Source organism: Leopardus geoffroyi, chromosome E2 (assembly GCF_018350155.1).
Source record: "Leopardus geoffroyi isolate Oge1 chromosome E2, O.geoffroyi_Oge1_pat1.0, whole genome shotgun sequence".
NCBI classification, from domain to species: domain Eukaryota; kingdom Metazoa; phylum Chordata; class Mammalia; order Carnivora; family Felidae; genus Leopardus; species Leopardus geoffroyi.
In genome coordinates this window covers 19589672-19607067 of record NC_059335.1, presented here as the reverse complement: position 1 = coordinate 19607067, position 17396 = coordinate 19589672, and the positions used below count along the sequence as shown (strand labels likewise).

The 17396-nt window shown below is 55.1% G+C and overlaps 1 protein-coding gene across 2 annotated transcripts in view; it reads left to right on the top strand.

The window, feature by feature from the left end:
* The first annotated feature begins 2583 nt into the window (after nt 1-2583).
* CHST8 (carbohydrate sulfotransferase 8) overlaps nt 2584-17396 on the top strand; it is a 128564-nt gene continuing 113751 nt past the window's right edge. Inside the window, exon 1 of one of the 2 annotated variants that reach the window (XM_045442520.1) lies at nt 2584-2682. The gene's annotated coding sequence lies outside the window, so the exon portion shown is untranslated. Of the gene's footprint in view, nt 2683-3374; nt 3471-17396 lie in introns of those variants that run through there. The other variant, XM_045442521.1, reaches the window with a different exon arrangement.

Here is a 17396-nt window from a genome sequence, read left to right as displayed (position 1 = left end):
CCTGTTGATTCCTAGCAATGTCTGCCTGAATATTAGATGCAAATAAGTGCTAATAAGTACAGTTGGAAGCGCTAATGGAAAAACCGTCCTTCCCAGGAGGATCACTGCACACAGATGTAGGGGGAGCTGAGAGGGCCTGGCGGGCCCCACTTGCTGCTAGCTTGGTCCTGGTAAAGCCTGTGTAGACATGTCCCGTGCAAGTGGAGCTTGTGTGGACTCATCCAGGGGAGGCGCTTGTGGTTCAGAGCCTCCTCCTGGCTATAAGGCTGGGCTCAGGGGATGGGAACCCCTCTCCCCATTCCCTCCCCGCTGCCTCGTGACTGTGTGCGTGTGTTTGCCTGCAGGAGTATGCATGGTACTGAAGACGTTCCCTGGACCACCAGGCTTCTTTGGCAGGTGCCCAGCCAACTAGTGGCCGGGACCCTGGGTGGTGAGAAGGGACAGGGACTGGAGGTGTGGAGACAAGCGGGCCCAGGGGCAGGTACAGGGCCAGTGTTCTCTGGGCTCATTAGGCAAGTAGCTTTCTGCTCACTTCACCCCCACCCTCGCCTTTGTTCACCATCTTCTTTCGCCCCAATCTGCTCTGATAGCTTTTGGATAAGGATGCCACTGCCCTGTCTTTCCTGACACTTGAGTCCTTGTCCCTGATATTCTGTTCATCCAATCTATACCTGACTGAGGAGGAGTAGGGCACTTTCAGCCACACACATACCCCACCCCTTCTTTTTGCAAACACAACACACATCCAGTGGTGCACAGCTAGGCCTAGCACCCTGGGTCTGGAACAGTCTCTGAGCTCAGGATCTTGGAGAGGGCATCCCACTGAACCCCTTCCACTTGGGAATCAGTAGCCCCACCCTGGCTCCAGCACCCTCCAGAGGTGTAGACTCCAGCAGCCTGGTGGCATCCTTGTATCTTGGTTCCCTCAACCATGAACAGAAGTAATAGTGCTTACTTTGTTGTTGCAAGAATTAAGGAAGATCATCATAGTGTTGGGCTGCTAAAGTTTGTCTTCTCACCTTTCCTGTTCTCTCTTTGAATGTGCTGAACTCACCTGGGGCATTAAGGAGGGCTCAGGGCTGCCCTGGGCAGCCTGAGTGCCACCCAAGCCTTCCAGAGCCCTACTGCTGGGGGCTCCTTGGCCTTCCTCAAGGAGTGGCTCTGCTCCCTGCCAGGTCTGCCCCCAGCTGTCCCCTCCCTGGTCAATCAAAGGCCATGAGCCTACCCCACTCCCCAATTCCATCCTACACTCTGAGTCAGCAGGGTGGAGACATGAGGCCAACCAAACAGCAGATACAATGAGAGGAGGGTGAACATCCTGTATTTTACTAAAGCGTTCTCTGCAGCTTCTTCAAAATACTGGGGTTCCCCTAAAGATTAAGGGGTGACTGATTTTACAGTTTCATCAAGTTCCTGTGAGAAGCCAGCCTGCCTTCCTTCCCAGAACCTGCTTGCCCCCTGCAGGTGGGGGCTGCCTCTTCTCAGGAAAAAAACAGGACTGGAGTCAGAACCCCTGCTCTCCCCTTCACATCCCTGCTCTGTCCTGGTGCTCTGTGTGGCTGTGGATCCGTCGCTTCCCCACTGTGTTGTTGATGGCATGTACAGGGAGCAGTCGGCTAACCCACGTTGACCACGTTCACGACTCCCCTCCCCCACCAGATCTCAGGACGTGACCCAACCAGGACTTCAAGAGGTAGCCCTCGAGGGAGAGCCTGGGTCAGCAGAATCCAGAGCCCAGGAATTCAGGGAACGGTGAAGACACTAGGGACCGCCCAGGACCTTGACCAAATTCCACTGAGGCTGAGGCCCAGGGATCCCCCAGAATGTACCTAGGGATCGGTCCTCTGCGTTTCACCAGCCCCACGCCCCCGCAGCGTCGGGTCCTGAGCGTGCGCCCCTGCCCAGCGGCGGTCACGGCCCGCTCCGGTGACGCCTTGTCATTTTCCCAGGTCGGCGCCGGCGTGCGACCCACCGAGGCAGCGGCGGCACTCTGGCCGCGCTCTGGAGCCAAGTGGCAGCCTCGAGTCCGGCTCTCAGGGAACCCGGGAGACGGGCGAGGCCCCCAACACGACCGCCCCCACCCCCGCGGCCGTTGGACCGCGCCCAGCAGCGGCTCCTTCGAAGCGCGCGGCCCGTGGGGCCGCGGGAGCCGCAGAGCGCGCGTGGGCGCGGCGCCCGCGAGCTCCCGGGAGGGACCCGCAGATCGCAGGAGTGATCCCCTCTCCGCCCGGCCCCCGCCGCCACCGCCACGGCGGGGCGGGGCCCAGGCCGGGGGCGGGGCGCCGGGCGGGCGCGGCGTTATTTCCAGCCTTTTGCCGGAGGCTCCGCTCGCACTTCGCTGGGAGCCTTCCCGGCGCGCAAGCCGGATCCGGCGGTGCTGTGGGGAGAGAGGAGAGGGCGGCGGCTGGAGGTGGGAGGCGGGGGACGGACCCGACCCCGGGTCGAGGAAGAACACGCCACCGCGCCCTCTCCCCCTCCCTCTCCTGCGCGCTCCGGCCGCCGGCCCGCGCCGCTCGCCTCACCCACCGCACCGGGCTCCGCCTGGAGCGGGAGGAGGCCCCGGGCCCGAGCTGGGGCGGAGGTCCTCCCTGCCGCCCGGGCGTCCGGGAGCGGAGGATTCGCCGTGGAGTACCGAGCCCGGGCTGGCGGCGCCCGCGGCCCCGCGAGCGCCGGCTGCGCCAGGTAAGTGCGCTGCGCACCCCCTGCCCCAGCCCTGTCCCCGCCCTGTGCAGGCTCCCGGCTGGGAAGGGCGCCCCGAAGGGTCCCGGGAGGACCCGGGACTGCACTGCGTCCCGGCGCCGAGAACCTACAGGGTTAGGTGTCCAAATCCGCGGGCGGAGACAGGGCGCGCGGGGTTCCGGTCCGGCCGCGCTTTGGGGACCGGCTCCAGTAGCGGGAACTTTAATTAGACTTTTGCTCCGTGGCTTTCACTTGCCGCCGCGCGTCTGTGAACTGCCGCCCCTCGGGCTCCCTCGGTCCTTGCGGATGCTCTGCTGATGTTCCCAGCCCTGGGTGCCGGGCGTGTGGAGGCAGCGTCGGCAGCGGAGAGGGCCGGGCTGGAGCGCCAGGGGCGCCCAGGGCTTTCCCGCGCGTTCGGGTCTGGGACTCGGGGGCGGGTTGCCGCGGGCAGGGGCGGGGGAGGAGTTAGGAGCTGCCTGGGCTTCCTACGGAGTGGCGGAAGGTGCCCCCACGCTCCGTAGCGCGCGTCCCCACCCCGCGACTCTCCTGGGCACCGGCCTGTTTTGTACTCGAGGCGAGTGTGTGTGCGTCAGTGATCGTGTGAAGGTGTGTGCGTGCGAGTGTCGGGGAGGGAGGGAGTCCGAGCCTCAGGCGGCTCTGGTGGGCGGGGGAAGGATCTGCTTGGCCGCCGGACCCAGCCGAGCCCGGCAGCGGCTGCAACTCCCAATTACTAGCTTCCAGGTTTGCACGCCAGCTCTGACCTCGCGGGAGGCCGGCCCCACCAGGCGAAGGTGCGTTGGCGGGTTTTGGTAGTGCCAGTGTTGACGCTCGGGTCGGAGGGGACCCCTGGCCTCTCCCAGGCGCAGGACTCCCGCCGCCCTAACTTTCGCCATACATCTGGGCCCCAGGCCCCGCGACCCCGACCCGGGGCTAGCGCGGCAACCTCACAACGCCCTCGGCTGTGAACCCTGGCTCCCGGGTTGCTCTCACTGAGAAGTAGGGGCCCGATCCTGGAGCTCAGAGTCTTAAGCTGTTTAGGGTATGGGGGGGGGGGGGGACACCGGGTCCTTGAAGCGCCTCCCAGTTGGACCCTGTGCAGTGATTTGCTATGCTGGGGAGACTGGGCGGCAGAGCGGTCCTGGGCTGGCCCTGTAGCAGAGCTGGAGCGGGAGGCTGTTTGAGGGAAGGGACGGTAGCCCCCGTGGAGTGCATGGTGGGAGAGGCGGTGGCAGAGGGATAAGGGGCAGACTAGTCCCTTCCCCATTTCTGGAATGCTTACAAGCTGCACTACTAAACCCACTTTCTTTGGGTAACCTCTCACATCCGAGTTCACCTTGACCCTTGCCTATGGGTGGGCAACTTCTCTGAAGTCCTGCCCTAGAACAGCGTAGCCTCTCCAACGGAGTGGGAGAACCCTTTTTAAGATTTCCCAACTCTCATGGCCTCTCTTGCCCACCCTCTGTCCCTGTCCCACAGGCAAGGCAGACAGGCTGCAGGAAGAGGTGACATTCTGCCCCTGTGGGAGACCCTTTTTAAATCCAGATAGTCCATCACATAGGGCAGGACAGGGGCTGAGGAACCCCCTTGGGGGGGAGCTGGAAACACAGTTCAGGGCCTTCATCAGACCTACCTCGGTGAGATGACCCACAGAAGGGATGAAATGCAGACCCTGAACGAGATTGAGTCTCTTAGGGAGATCAATAATTTAAAAGCGTTTGAACACAGAAAAACCTCAAAATCAGGCCCCATCCCAGAGCCTAGCCCATTCACCCTGAGACACACCGATGGCACAGCTTATTTATTTATTTATTTATTTATTTATTTATTTATTTACTTGGAATCAGACTCCACAGAGTGAATTATGTTCCCCTGGTATTGATTTTTAAAAAGACCCCAAATTAAAAAGTCAAGGCTTTCTTAAAACAAGGTCAAGGATTAATTATTTATAGAGAGACATCAATCAGCTGATGTGGGGGCTCATTTATAAAATGCCTGAGCGGGCAAAAAGGAGCATGGGCTGATTTTCTCTGGCTCCGGCTGGGAGAGGAGCAGGCTTTTCTGAGCTCCTGGCCTTGGCAAAGCTTTCCTGGATTGTGACCGGAGGAGGATCCTTTGTAACTCAGCCTGCTGTTTGAGAAGCCTTTTTAATCTTGTAGCCAGAATACCACTTGGGAAATTTCATGCATATTTGCTGTGTTTCCATAATGAACATTTACTGATTACAGAGTATCAGGGGAATTTCATTTTTTAAACATTTATTCAAATGTCTGTTTATGTAAGCTAATAAGTCTGGGAAAGTTGGGCAGCTACTTTTTTGCTGGATGGTTGTTGGGAAAGTATGCCTCGTGGGCTCACTGCAGAATTTGCGTTGGATTCGTTGAGAAGGTGGGAAGTCAGAGTCTCCTGGTTGGAAACGCCCTGTAGACTGCTTGACTGCTCTTCACTGAGAGTTTGTGCCAGCGGCGACCTGATAGGCTTTTTGTGGTTTTGCTGATCGAAGAGATGGGCGCTTAAAGCTTTTATAGTGATTTTGCTGATGCATTTTGGTTGGAGGCACCTGTGGTGGGCGCCGGAGTCTTGTGGGGGCCGGTGGGGGGAGGTGTGATGCCCTCTCTCCTGCTGCCTGGCCTCAAGTGTGGCACGTCTGCCTTAGCTGTACTTTACATTGGAGAGCCGTGGCGCAGGGAGGGAGCCTATGGGCAGGAATGTGGACCCAGGGCACGGCAGTGCCTAAGTGAACAACTGTGGCAATTAGATCCAGTAAACACTGTGTAAAACAAGGGCCCGGCCTTTCAGCTAATCAGAAGGTAATGAGTTAGAAACAGGAGACCCATGTAGTCCTGGTCCAGGGAGATCAATGTGGCCCTGCTGTGGGACAGTGAGAAATTAGAAAAACCAAACAAACTGAGGACGGTTGTCTGGATGTGAATGCGGGAGATGGTGTCCTCGAGCCTCAGGAGGTGTGCTGGGAGCAGGCAGCCTGTGTGGTGACAGCACGGGGACAGTAGGCTCCCTCGCACTGTCTTTGAGGTCACAGCCAGGACTAGTCTGACCCCAGAGCAGTTGTGTTCCCTCCCTCCTTGGAAAAGTCTGCCCAAAGGCAGAGGGAAGCCCTGCATGCAAACAACCAGGGGACAGGGCTGCATTAACTCAGGTGGCAGAGGACACAGGAGATGCCGTCTCATTTCTTCCCGGCTCGAAGGCGTGTGACCCTGCGGTCCGCAAATCACCGTGGCGGAGGATGAAACTTACAAGTTGGTTGTGGGAAAAAGTTGTGACTTTTCCCCTGTACAAAACTACCTGTCATTTGTGATCTGGGGCTGTAGCATGCACCTCCTGGCCCAAATACAGCCTCGGTCACCAGCGGCAGGATGGGGAAGCCTGCATCCGGGGGGGCTGACCCCGAAAGCAGCCCTGATTCCCTCTCAGAAGCCACCTTCCAGGAAGTCCTGGAGTGTCCACACGCAGGCAAGGAGCTGGGTCTCCCCACCCCGGCTCCTTACCTTGAAGGTGGGCCGTGCATTTCTGGGAAATCAGTGCTTTTTGCTGCTGGTGACTGAGGGCCAGAGGTGGCCCTGGCGAGCAACAGTTATTTGAACTGAATTAGAGTTGTCAACATTGAAGTCTGGAGCCAGATGACCCCATCCCACATTCCCATGGTCGGACCCATTGTGGCTGTCCTTCCTTCTGCCATCAGTGAGTGTTTGAGGAGCAGGTGTTAGGTGTCCGTCTCTGTGCCAGGCTCCGGGGACAGAAAGTGAACCAAACTAAAGAGCAGCCCCTACCCTTGCGGACAGCCATTCCCTCATGACTGATTCATCACTCCCTGATTCATGGTCTGCCAGGCGACGCCATTACTGAACAAATAACTGACACGTGTGGTTCTAGGCTGTGAGAAGCATATAAAGGAAACATCTGGGTGCTTCTGAGATGCAAATAGAGTGATCTGAGCTGGACTGGGGGACAAGAACCTCCCCGAGGGGGTGACACTTCAGCTGAGGCCTGAAGGAGGAGCCAGAACTAAGCAAGAAGGGGACGGACGGACAGAGGGAGGGAGAGAGCTTGGCAGGCATAGCTTGCGAATGAGTGACAGGGAGCGTGGAGGGCCAGCCAGGAGCCGTGGGAAGGCCCATGTGGCCAGCACAGTGGAGGGGTGGATGCAGTCGGAGGCACAGCCAGAGCCCTGCCCATACAGGGCCTTGAAGGCTAGGGAGAAACTTAGGACTTGACCCTACCAGCTGCTGCAGAGGAGGGAGCCCAGTGAGGAGGGAGCTACTGCAGGAAGGGGACAGAGGTCTTAAAGAGGAGCAGACCGAGGGGAATCTGCCAGGGCTTGGTGTGGGATGGAAGGTGGTAAAGGCCATTGGGACCCTGACTTCTGGGTCACCAGTGGGAGCTGTCAATTCCCTGAAGCAACAACCTCCCCCCGCCCCCAGCCCTGCCCCGCCAGACCAGGAGTCCCAAGCTCCTGTCCCCTCTGGTCAGGTTTTGTCCTCCCGGCCTGGGGCTCAGGCAGCTGCTTGTGTAGCCCTGCCTCCGTGCCCCTGCCCACATGGCCCAACTTCTAGCTTTTCTATAAGCTCTTGGGCCTTCTGCTACCTTCCTGCCAGCAGGCAGTGAGAGTCAGTAGTGACAGTCCAGTGCCCCATGCTCTCTAATGAGGACAGGCTACTTTGATGCCCACTCTCCTCCGGAGCTGATTGTCTGCAGGGCTGCCGACCAGAGGTGGCCTTGGCCTGTGTGTCATCCCCTGAGTGTCCTGGGACCCTGGTAGATACTTTATCTGCCACCCACTTGTGCCTGACCTGGCAGCTGGCCAGCACCAGAAGGCTCTCCTCTCCTGTGCCCTTCCCTCACTCCAGCCTTCTCTCCTCCCTTCCTCCCTGTGGGAGCCAGTCTGGACCTGCTCCTGCCCTCTGCTGGGGGCTCTGCCCCAGGCTCAGAGCTCCCCCTTTCCCTCCCATGTCAGCGGATTCCCTGTGGCTGTCTGCAGCTCAGCTCAGCATCCCCACAGACATCGACTCCGTCCACCCAGCTCTGCAAGACAGAGCTGGGATGGGGGGAGCGGGTCTGTGAGTCACCCCGCTTCCCGTTGTGCCCACGCTGCTGGCTGTGGGCCCTGAGCCGAGCGGCCGCTGAGCTGCAAGCAACAGCCCAGGTCGCTGTCACCTTGTCCTCACTCTGCCTGGGCCTGAGCCAGCTCCTCCCCGGCTGGGCCAGACTCAGGGACAGGAGGGATGAGAGCCAAGGAGAGGATGCTAGGAGGTACAGATTACTCCTCAGGCCCCAGGCCTTTCGGCAGCTGATCTCTCCAACACTGGGACCCTTTGCTTGGAGGGTGGCCTCCCGGGACTGGCCTTCCTTCGTATTCTGGCTGCTGCCTCACCACCATAGACCACCAGACGTGCCCAGGTGCTCATCTGTGGGAATGTGGCACAGGAGAGCCCTTCTGCCAGCAGCCCCTAGCCCAGGTTGACTCACACTTGGCAGACTAGTCATCCCCCCCTTCGAGACTGCCTCTTCTTGGGGGCTGACTCATCTCCCTGGACAAGACCCATCTGCCCAAGCCTCTGAGCAGTGAGACCCTCCTCCAGCCCTGAGATATGAGGGCTTTGCTTCCCGTGCTCCTGAGGGGAGCATCCCAGACACCCAGCGGATACTGACTACAGTCCTTCTATGGGCAGAGCCGCCTGCCTCGCCCCGGGGAGGCTGAGTGAAGCTACGGCAGGTGTCACTGCCGGTACGCATATCTCTAGCTGTCTTGGCCATGATGAGCTCCAGAGAAGGGACTCGGTGATTGCCGCTGGCAGGCAGAGTGAGCACAACCGTGCAGTCAGGCTACACTGCTGGAGCCACTGGGTGATGCAGGCACTCTGTCTACGCTAGCTGAGCCAGTGCATGGTGCAGGTAGTCTGTCTATACTGGTTGAGTCTAGGGTGTGAGCTCTGGGACCTTCCATTTAGCCTGTGCCAGCCCCGCTCCTTGCAGGACTTCGTACGAGGTTCAGAGCTCTCAAAGTCTCTGTGGCTTCAGGTGCTTTCCCTGCACCCGGGCTCTCTGACACTTCCCTTCAGACACTGGCCCTGTCCGTGAGACTCTGTGTCCCAGAGCCGAGGTGGTTGAGCCCCATGCGCAGTGCAGTCAGTCCGCACTGGTTGAGCCCAGTCCGTGGTGTAGGCGGTTTGTTTGTACTGGTTGAGCTCAGCACACGACTCAGGCAGTCTGTCTACACTGGTCAAGTCATTGCATTATGCAAACCATCTGTCTAAAATGTTCGAGCCGGTGCTCCAAGCAGGTACTCTGTCTATACTGGCTGAGCCAGAGGGTGATGCAACCAGCCTGTTTTGGCTTCTTTTGCTCCTTCACTAGGAATATTCTTTTCAGCCCCTTCCCATGTACACTTCTGGGTCCGATTCGAATCCTCCTTCCAAGGAGGTTTTCTTGACAGCTCCCTCAGCTTTCCCACATCTTATTCCAATCCCCTTCGCAGAGGCTGGCGCCACGCTGGGAGCAGTGTGGATGTGGGGCCTGGTGATGCCTCATCATCTCACCCGGATGTCCGCTCCCCGGTTTTTGCGCTGCGGGCTGAGCCTGTTGCTGCCTCTGGGTGCAGAGGCTGCCCGCGGTCAGCGGACCTTGCCACCTCACCGTCGTCACAGCAGCCACACACAGGCCTTTTCTCACAGGAGTCCCACGGGCGGGGATGACTGCCTCAGTGTGCATGGTAAACGGCCTTTCTCCGGTTGGGTCTGTCTTGCCGTCTCCTGCTTAGATTTGGGGCCTCTTTGTCCACTGATGTCGTCTCACCTCCTGAGGGTTGGTCTCATGTGCACATTTAATGTCCATTCATCCCTGTGAAAGCACTATCTGTGCCTCTCATTTATCTCTTTAGTTCCCTGTGCCATGAATTCAAGTGTCAATGGACAGCCATGACAGCTGTCATGTCAATGCAGCCAGCTCGGTGTTATGAAGGAAGCCAGCATCTGGGGCCCAGACTGCCTGGGTTCAAATCCCAGCTTCACCACTTGGTCACCATGTGAGCTAGAGGCTCAGTTTCCTCATCTATAAAATGGGGATGAGTAGAATCCACCTCATGGGCCATCGTGCTTCACATACGGCCAGCCCCAAATAGTGGCAGTATTATTACCGAAATTATTATCTCCTATGTTTGTTCTCTTGGCTGAAGCTTATTTAGTCCCTTTCTATCTCTAGTGCGAGGAAGCATGTCGATCGGGACCCTGCCTGGCAACATGACACATGCTTAGGGAGCATGTGGCCCCACTGGCTTGTGCCCTCTAGAGTCTCGCCCTTTCTAGGCAGGTTCCCATCCATATCTTTCCCTGTCCTGTATTCAGCACCTTTTAAAACTTTTGAAGTATAATGTGCCTACCAGGATTGTGCAGTACAGTGAAAATCTGCAAGCCAAACACGCCTATATGCCAGCACCAGAGCAGGACCATTGGGGCACCTGGGTGGCTCAGTCAGTTAAGCACCCAACTCTTGATTTCGGCTCAGGTCATGATCCCACAGTTCATGAGATTGAGCTCTACATTAGGCTTTGTGCTTTCAGCATGGAGCCTGCTTGGGATTCTCTCTCTCTCTCTCTCTCTCTCTCTCTCTCTCCCTCTCTCCCTGCCCCTCCCCCACTTGCTCACATGTGTGAGCATACTCTCTTTCTCTCTCTCTCTCAAAAATAAATACATAAACTTAAAAAAAAAAGGATCATGGGGGCACCTGGGTGGCTCAGTTAGTTAAGTGTTCAACTTTGGCTCAGGTCATGATCTTGTGGTCTGTGAGTTCGAGCCCTGCGTCTGGCTCTGTGCTGACAGCTCAGAGCCTGAAGCCTGCTTCAGATTCTGTCTCCCTCTCTCTCTGCACCTCCCCCCCCCCCCCCACTCACACTCTGTCTCTCTCGAAAAAGAACAAATGTTAAAAAAAAATTTTAAAAAAATCATGACCAGCGTCCCGGGGGTCCCTGGGTCCTCTTCCAGACACTTCCCCTCTGCCCCAGGTAACCTCTATCCTTCCTCGGCAGGGCATTGATTGGTATCCTTGTTTTAAAACCCGATGTAGGTGGAATCAAAAGACTGTATGCTTTGGGGTCTGGCTTACCATCATGTTTGTGAGATTCACCCATGTTGCTGTGAGTGGTTTGTTCACTCTTGGGACTCCATGGTGTGAATATACCCCAATGTGTTTATCCATTCTCCAGTGGATGGACATTGGGAGCCGGGCTGCTGTGGACATTCCTGCACGTGTCTCTTGGGCGTCTGTACACATTTTAATGAGCATATACCTAGAAGAGACTTGCTGGGTCTGAAGATGTGCGTTTGTTCGTCCCATGTAGAGGCTGCCAATTTTCTAAAGTGGCTGGTTAATCCCCTCCACGCTGACACCAGTTAAATATGAGAGTTCCAGTTGCTTTATGTCCTTGTCGCTACCTCATGTGGTCAGTCTTTTTCATTTTAGCCACTCCATGAGTATGTAGAGATATCACACTGTGGTTTTAATTTTATATTTCCCAGATGGCTAATACAGTTTATTTTTTATTGGTATGCTAAGGATATGTTGAACTTGAAAACGTTATTAAACAAATTTGAACATTCACTTCCATCTCCAAATTGTGGTTATCTGGAACGTCTGGGGGTGCTTGCGGTTCCCTCTGTGGGGTGGGTTTGAATCTGCCACGTTGGAATGGAGGGTGGAGTAGACAGGCGTTTCTCTGGATGAGGCTGGGGACCCGGCCACTGGCCTCAGAATCACCCCAGGGGCCGTGAGAGATGCAGGTGCTGGGCCTCTGCCCCAGCCCCCAATCACCGAATGAATCCTGGTGATCTGTCATTCTCTCTGTGGCTCATCTTTCCCTTCACAAATTCCATGAACATATACCACCCTGTCCGTCCTGTTCCCTGCTGTGACTCAGTACCTAGAACAGTCCTGGCACTGAGCGGGCTGGGGGGCGGGGGGGGGGGGGCTGAATACGCACTGAATGAAGGAGCAGAAGATAAAGCCTCCCGTTGACCTTTGCCCTCTCCCACCCCAGCTGACTTGACCGGGATTTGTTGGTAGCCTAGGCTGCCATGGGGAGGGCTCTGGAAGTTGGGCTCTTGGACTTTAGAGGGTGTCCTGTCCTGGTGCTCTGTCCCTTTAAATGACCTCCTTATCCCCAGAGCCAGCTTCCGACCGATGCCTTTGGGTCCTAGGTTCCAGGCTCTCTGCTGGCACCTCCAGAGCCATGTTCACCCCCAGAGCTCCAGGCACTGGCTGTTTAGGAACGTCTCCCTGGGTGACCTTATTTCTGATGGGCTTGTCTATCTTTGGGTCTCTCTGGAGAAGCCTGAAAGCCTCCCTTGAATACAGCACTCCACCCCTGCACCATGTAGCTTCCTCTGCTTTCTCAGCACCACGTTTTCACAAACGATGTGCCTCTGAGCCAAGTGAAGGAGAGGGCCAGGTCAATTACCACCTCATGCATTCAGGCTTATGGCATTTTGATGGGAACCCTGATAAAGCCCCCTTTCTCTGGGTGTGGCTTGTTCCCATCCTCCTCAAGTCTGATATTTGTTACTGTAGAGAGCAGCATGGCCTGGGGGATGACAGTTCTGGGTCAGACCCCTTGGGTTCAAGCCAAGGTTCTGTTCCTGTTGGGTTTTGTGACCTAGACCTTGCCCCCAGGAGACAGAGGCAGATTCACACACAAGTCAGGCCACCAGCAAAGGGGTGGCTAGGGTCACTGAGATCTCTGAGGTTGTAGAGTGAGGACGAGGGATGCTGGCTGGGGCATCTGTAAGGGGGCTTCATGAAGGAGGGAGGCCTCGGCTGGTCCTCAAAGATGGGGAGGGGAGAGGTGGCACCTCTCAGTGTGAGCCCCACTCCTGGGGGCCCGCAGGGAAGGAAGTGCACTGAGCCCCCACGAGAACATAGTCTAGTTTACCCAACACACAAGGGTGTAGAGCCATGATCAGAGTTCATTGGTGAGTTATGGAAGGCTTCCTGGAGGAGGTGAGCTTGGGACTGCATATCAAATGCCAAGAGTGAGAACTTTATCCTGGTGCCAGTAGAAGTTCTCTCCAGACTGCGGGATCATGGGAGCACCGACAGCGTGAGCCAAACACCGTTCACTTGAAAATAGGGCAACAAAGAAGCCATAACACACACATTGTTTATGTGATGTGGAGGCGGGTGTGCAAAGACGAAGAGCTAAAAGCAGTTAGGGAAAAACAACACCCTTTTTTTTTTTTTTTTTGGTGGAAAGACAGATGAGAAAGGTTGATGCTCTTCTGTGATAACTAATATGAAAGGTTTATCAAAGTTTAAAAAAAAAAACAAAAAAAACCCTTGACACTTTCTCCAAAATTGATTTGAAGACTTGGCAGATTTGAAGAATCATTCAGTAGCGTTTTATGGGTCGATGCTAATTTGAATCAGCAGACCCGTGCATCGCGCCAATTTACTGCCAAACCAACATTAAGCACGGACCTTTCGTGCAAGGTTTATAGGCGGACAGCTCATAAAGATGCATGCTTGACAAGTATTCTGCTTCTCTTAGGATGTGCAGTATGAAGTGTTTATCAAAAACCAACTAAATCGTCCTTGCCTTTTACTCGTAAACAATCTCCGGGGACTTCAGGCCTGGATCGCAGGCGATATTTCATGCAATATTTCCCGTGCAATATTTCACCACTCCGGGTACTGGTACACTGGGAATCTTCGTCTCCAAAAGCCCCGGGTAGGGGTAGGAGAAGGAGCCCTTTGGGGTGGAGGATGCCCTTAGGGACCGCTTTTGGAAATAACTTGTAACCCGGGCCATGAGAAAGCTGGTGACATTCTTCCTAATGGGGGTCTCCTAAAAGGAATCAAATGGCATCTGTGGCCCCAAGGAAATACATCTCCTGCTTTCGTTTTTGTTTCCTGGGCTGATGTGTGATGGACGATCGCCGCATGTCTCTCTTGGTTCAAATACGCATCAGAACCTCGTCCATAAGGAGATCCCTGAGCTTTATTTTGCACGTCACAAAGTGCTTAACGATGAAAATTACCGAAACTCCTGTCTGTCATCACTGAAAGCCGCGGCTCATAGTGGCCACAAAGGAAAAGTGGACTTGGGTGGTGCTGGGCTTGCTACTCTGCACCACTCCAGCCCCCCAGTGCCACCCAGCACAGTGGTAATCACCCGGACTCAAATGAAGCAGGTTGCTGGGACGAGGGGGGTGCTTAGCGTGCAGACCGCCGGCAGCACAGAGCCTTGTGGGTTTTCGCAAGGGGAAATTTGATCTTGGGCAAATGTCAAGACGTTTTTGAAATCTGTGTTATGATATCAGCTCATTGCCAGCGTAGGGCTTCATCTGGATTTCATAAATATTGTATGGACCTCGGCCAGCTGGAGAACACAACAGCTACCCCCGCCCCCAACACACACACACACACACACACACACACACACACACACACACACCATCAAAATTGCAATCTATTGCTGAGTTGTCATGAAAAGCCAATTGGTGATATTTCAATCACAATGTTCTTGTAACAAATTCCATTCAAATTCCTTCCGAAAGGGAGCTGAGCCTTCCTCCTGCTGCTGAGAGAATGGTATGCTAAATGTAGCTTCCTGGGGCCCTGGCAGCCATCCAGGGCTTTGTAATTTATAGTTCTCCTTCGTGGTTCTCCAAGTGACCTTGGAACCTCCATGCTGGTGGATTCCTTAGGTTCACACGTTGCCCTCCATCCTCTCTTGTGAGCACGGTCCCCAGGCGCGCTTCCAGCACCCAGCCCAGCAGCCTGGAGCTTGAGAGAAAGGATGTGAGCAGGGGCGCCCAGGAAGCACATGGCAGGTGATTGTAAGATTGCTTGTTGCTTGTGACCTTTCCTCTGAAATTGATGTCGGCCACGAAACAGTCCAATATTGTGTTTAAAGGCAGCCTGCAGGTGACAGGAGCCTCTCTCCAGCCCCAGCACACAGCAGGTAATCCTGGAAAAGAAGGGGAGGGACACTCCACAATTGCATTTCATCAGCTATTTTTGGTTGGGGAATAAACAAAATGGCCCAAAGTGCTGCTCTTACAGATTCTAGCAGAGGAGTGGCATGTAAGAAAGATTAATGTACAATTAAAACCCATGTACGGGTAAATTACAGGGTGACAGCTATCTAATGCAAACACCGCAGACGTGTAATTAAGAGGAGTTACGGGCTCTCGAGGATGGATTTGCTGAGGAAAGTGTGAGGGAGCTGTCTGTTGCAGCCGGCAGGACAGGGCCAGGCCTTCGGGACAGCCTGGTGGCTGGGGAGGTGGTGGTGGGGGCCCCATAGCCCTTGGGGGGGGCCGCCCAGGGTGTGATGGGAGCCACAGCCTGCCTCCTCAGCTGAGTCTTGTTTCAAGCTCCCAGCCCTTTCTGGGGCCACCCTGCTGTCCTCCTCCTCCTCACCTTTGGCTCTGTGGCAATGAGCGCCATGGATGTCTTCTTTTACGTTTTTAATTTCTCCTGCTTTGTCAGCTTTTTAAGGAATATGTTACATTATGTGGAAATTGGATGCTAACAAGATTTGTATGAATAAATTAGACTCTTAACTTTTTATGTTATTACAGAATTGAAATGGACTCTAATGACAGTCAGAATTAATGTTCTGTTTCAAATAAATGCCGGGGATGTGACTGAATTTTCAGTGCACTCTCCTGTCTTGAGTCTCTAGCCCTTTTCTGCGAGGCCTTTCGGGAGGGAGTGAGTCTCTGGGAGACCTCCCGGCCTTTCCCATGGGGCAACCTTCTCGCACTGCCTGATAACCGCGGGGCTGCTGGGAAAATCTCCTGCTCCCGCTCCCCCCGCAGTACCCACCCCCAATAAGCCTGGCCCTTGGCCTGGGGTGGGGGACTCCTTGTCCAAGATTACACCCCATCCTGTGTCCTCCAGCCCCAGAGCACCCTGTGGACCAGCTGAGGTCTCATTGTGTTTCCCTCTGCTCACTCCTGCCCTCCTCACTTCCCACAGGGGTCTCCCCAGAACCCTCCCCAGGGAACTCAGCCCACAGCACTGGCTCTTAGGGATTTTGGATTTCCTACACTAAGCCTCTGCCAGGTGGGTCTCTTCTGCTGGAATCAGAGTCCCCAAGGACCAGCATTGTTCTTTCTGCCCCTTGTCGCCTTCTTGAACCCAAGGCTGGGTGAGTTGCTGACCGGGTCTTGGCCTCCGTCCTGGTCCCCCTGAGTAGGGTTTGAACAGCAGCTCTGAGTTGGGGGCAGATTTGGAGGGATTTTCTGTGAAAAAACTCTGATGTCCCAAAGGGGCATGGCATAACAGGTTGAGGACACTGGGTTGTGGGGACTGGTTCCCACAGCTGATGGTGGGAGGGAGGAAGGGCCTGGTAAGGTGAGCAGAGAGCAGGAGGCAGCCCAGACATGGAGCAGCACCTGTGGGAGATTCGTCCCCCACTGCTGCCAGGACTCACGGCAACAGAGAGGTGCCGTCTAGGACTCCAGGAACCTTACCCCTTGGAAGGGGGCATTACACCTCAGTTCCAGCTGTCCTAGCAGGAAGGGGTGGGGGCCCAGGGTGGCCAGATCTTTGAATATTCAAGAACAGGCAGATTTTTTTAAAAAAATTTAAGCTTATTTATTTATTTTGAGAGAGAGAAAGCACACATGTGTGCACACACAAGCAGGGGAGGGGCAGAGAGAGAGAGAGGGACAGAGAGAATCCCAAGCAGGCTCCACGCTGTCAGTGCCGAGCCCCATGCGGTGCTCAAACTCCCAAAACATGAGATCGTGTCCTGAGCTGAAGTCAGAGGCTCAACTGACTGAGCCTCCCAGGCAACCTGAAACAGGCAGATTTTTGTGTAAAATCTATTCCTTTAGAGTATGGAGACTAATTCAGAATTTAAAATCAAAGTCTCACACTGACCAAACAGTGTTATCTGTGAACTGCATCTGGCTTCTGGCCTGGAGGGATTTGCACTCCAGAACTTTATTGGCAAGGTGGCCAGTCTTCCCTCTGGAGGGTGAGGGCCAGAGCCCTGGAAAGTTACAGGAACTGTCAAGACCACAGGCCATGGCTGCAGAGATGGGGCCTGTAGGCAGCGGTGGCCTGCCCAGATGTGGCCTCTGTCCTTCCCCCGTCATCTGCTGGGAAGGAGGTCCTCGCCGTTGGGGTTTGGGCATCTGGGCTGCTGGCTGGGCCCTAAGTATGGTTGGATTCTGGCAAGCTTAGCCTTGCCCAGTCGGGCCACTCAGCTTGGGGCTCTCTGGATGCGTGGGTAGCAGAGAAGTCCATGTGGACCCTTACCCTACCTCTGAGGACCTCACCTCAGCGTTCCTGTCTCCACCTTCACTAGTCCTAGAAAACCCCTGCAGCAATGCTTTAACAAGAGTAAAAATAAGATTAAAAAAAAAAAAAAGTAAAAATAAGAAAATAAAAGTCTCACCACCCACTCAGTGCATTTTCTGGAACCGGGGTTCCCATACATTGTTACAGAGAGGGAATATCTTATGTTTATATCTCTTTCTGTACATAAACCCATAAGTCCTATTCATTTTATAAAAATGCAATAATTTTTATGCCTATGCGCATAACCTGTTTAATCACTTTATATATCACAAACGCCTTTCCGGGGTAATGGATCTATTTCCATCCTGCTTGTGACACCTGCACAACATTGCTTCGTAGGAATTTATCATGATTTACATAAACAGTTCCCCTTTGGACATTTTAGTGGTTTTCATTTT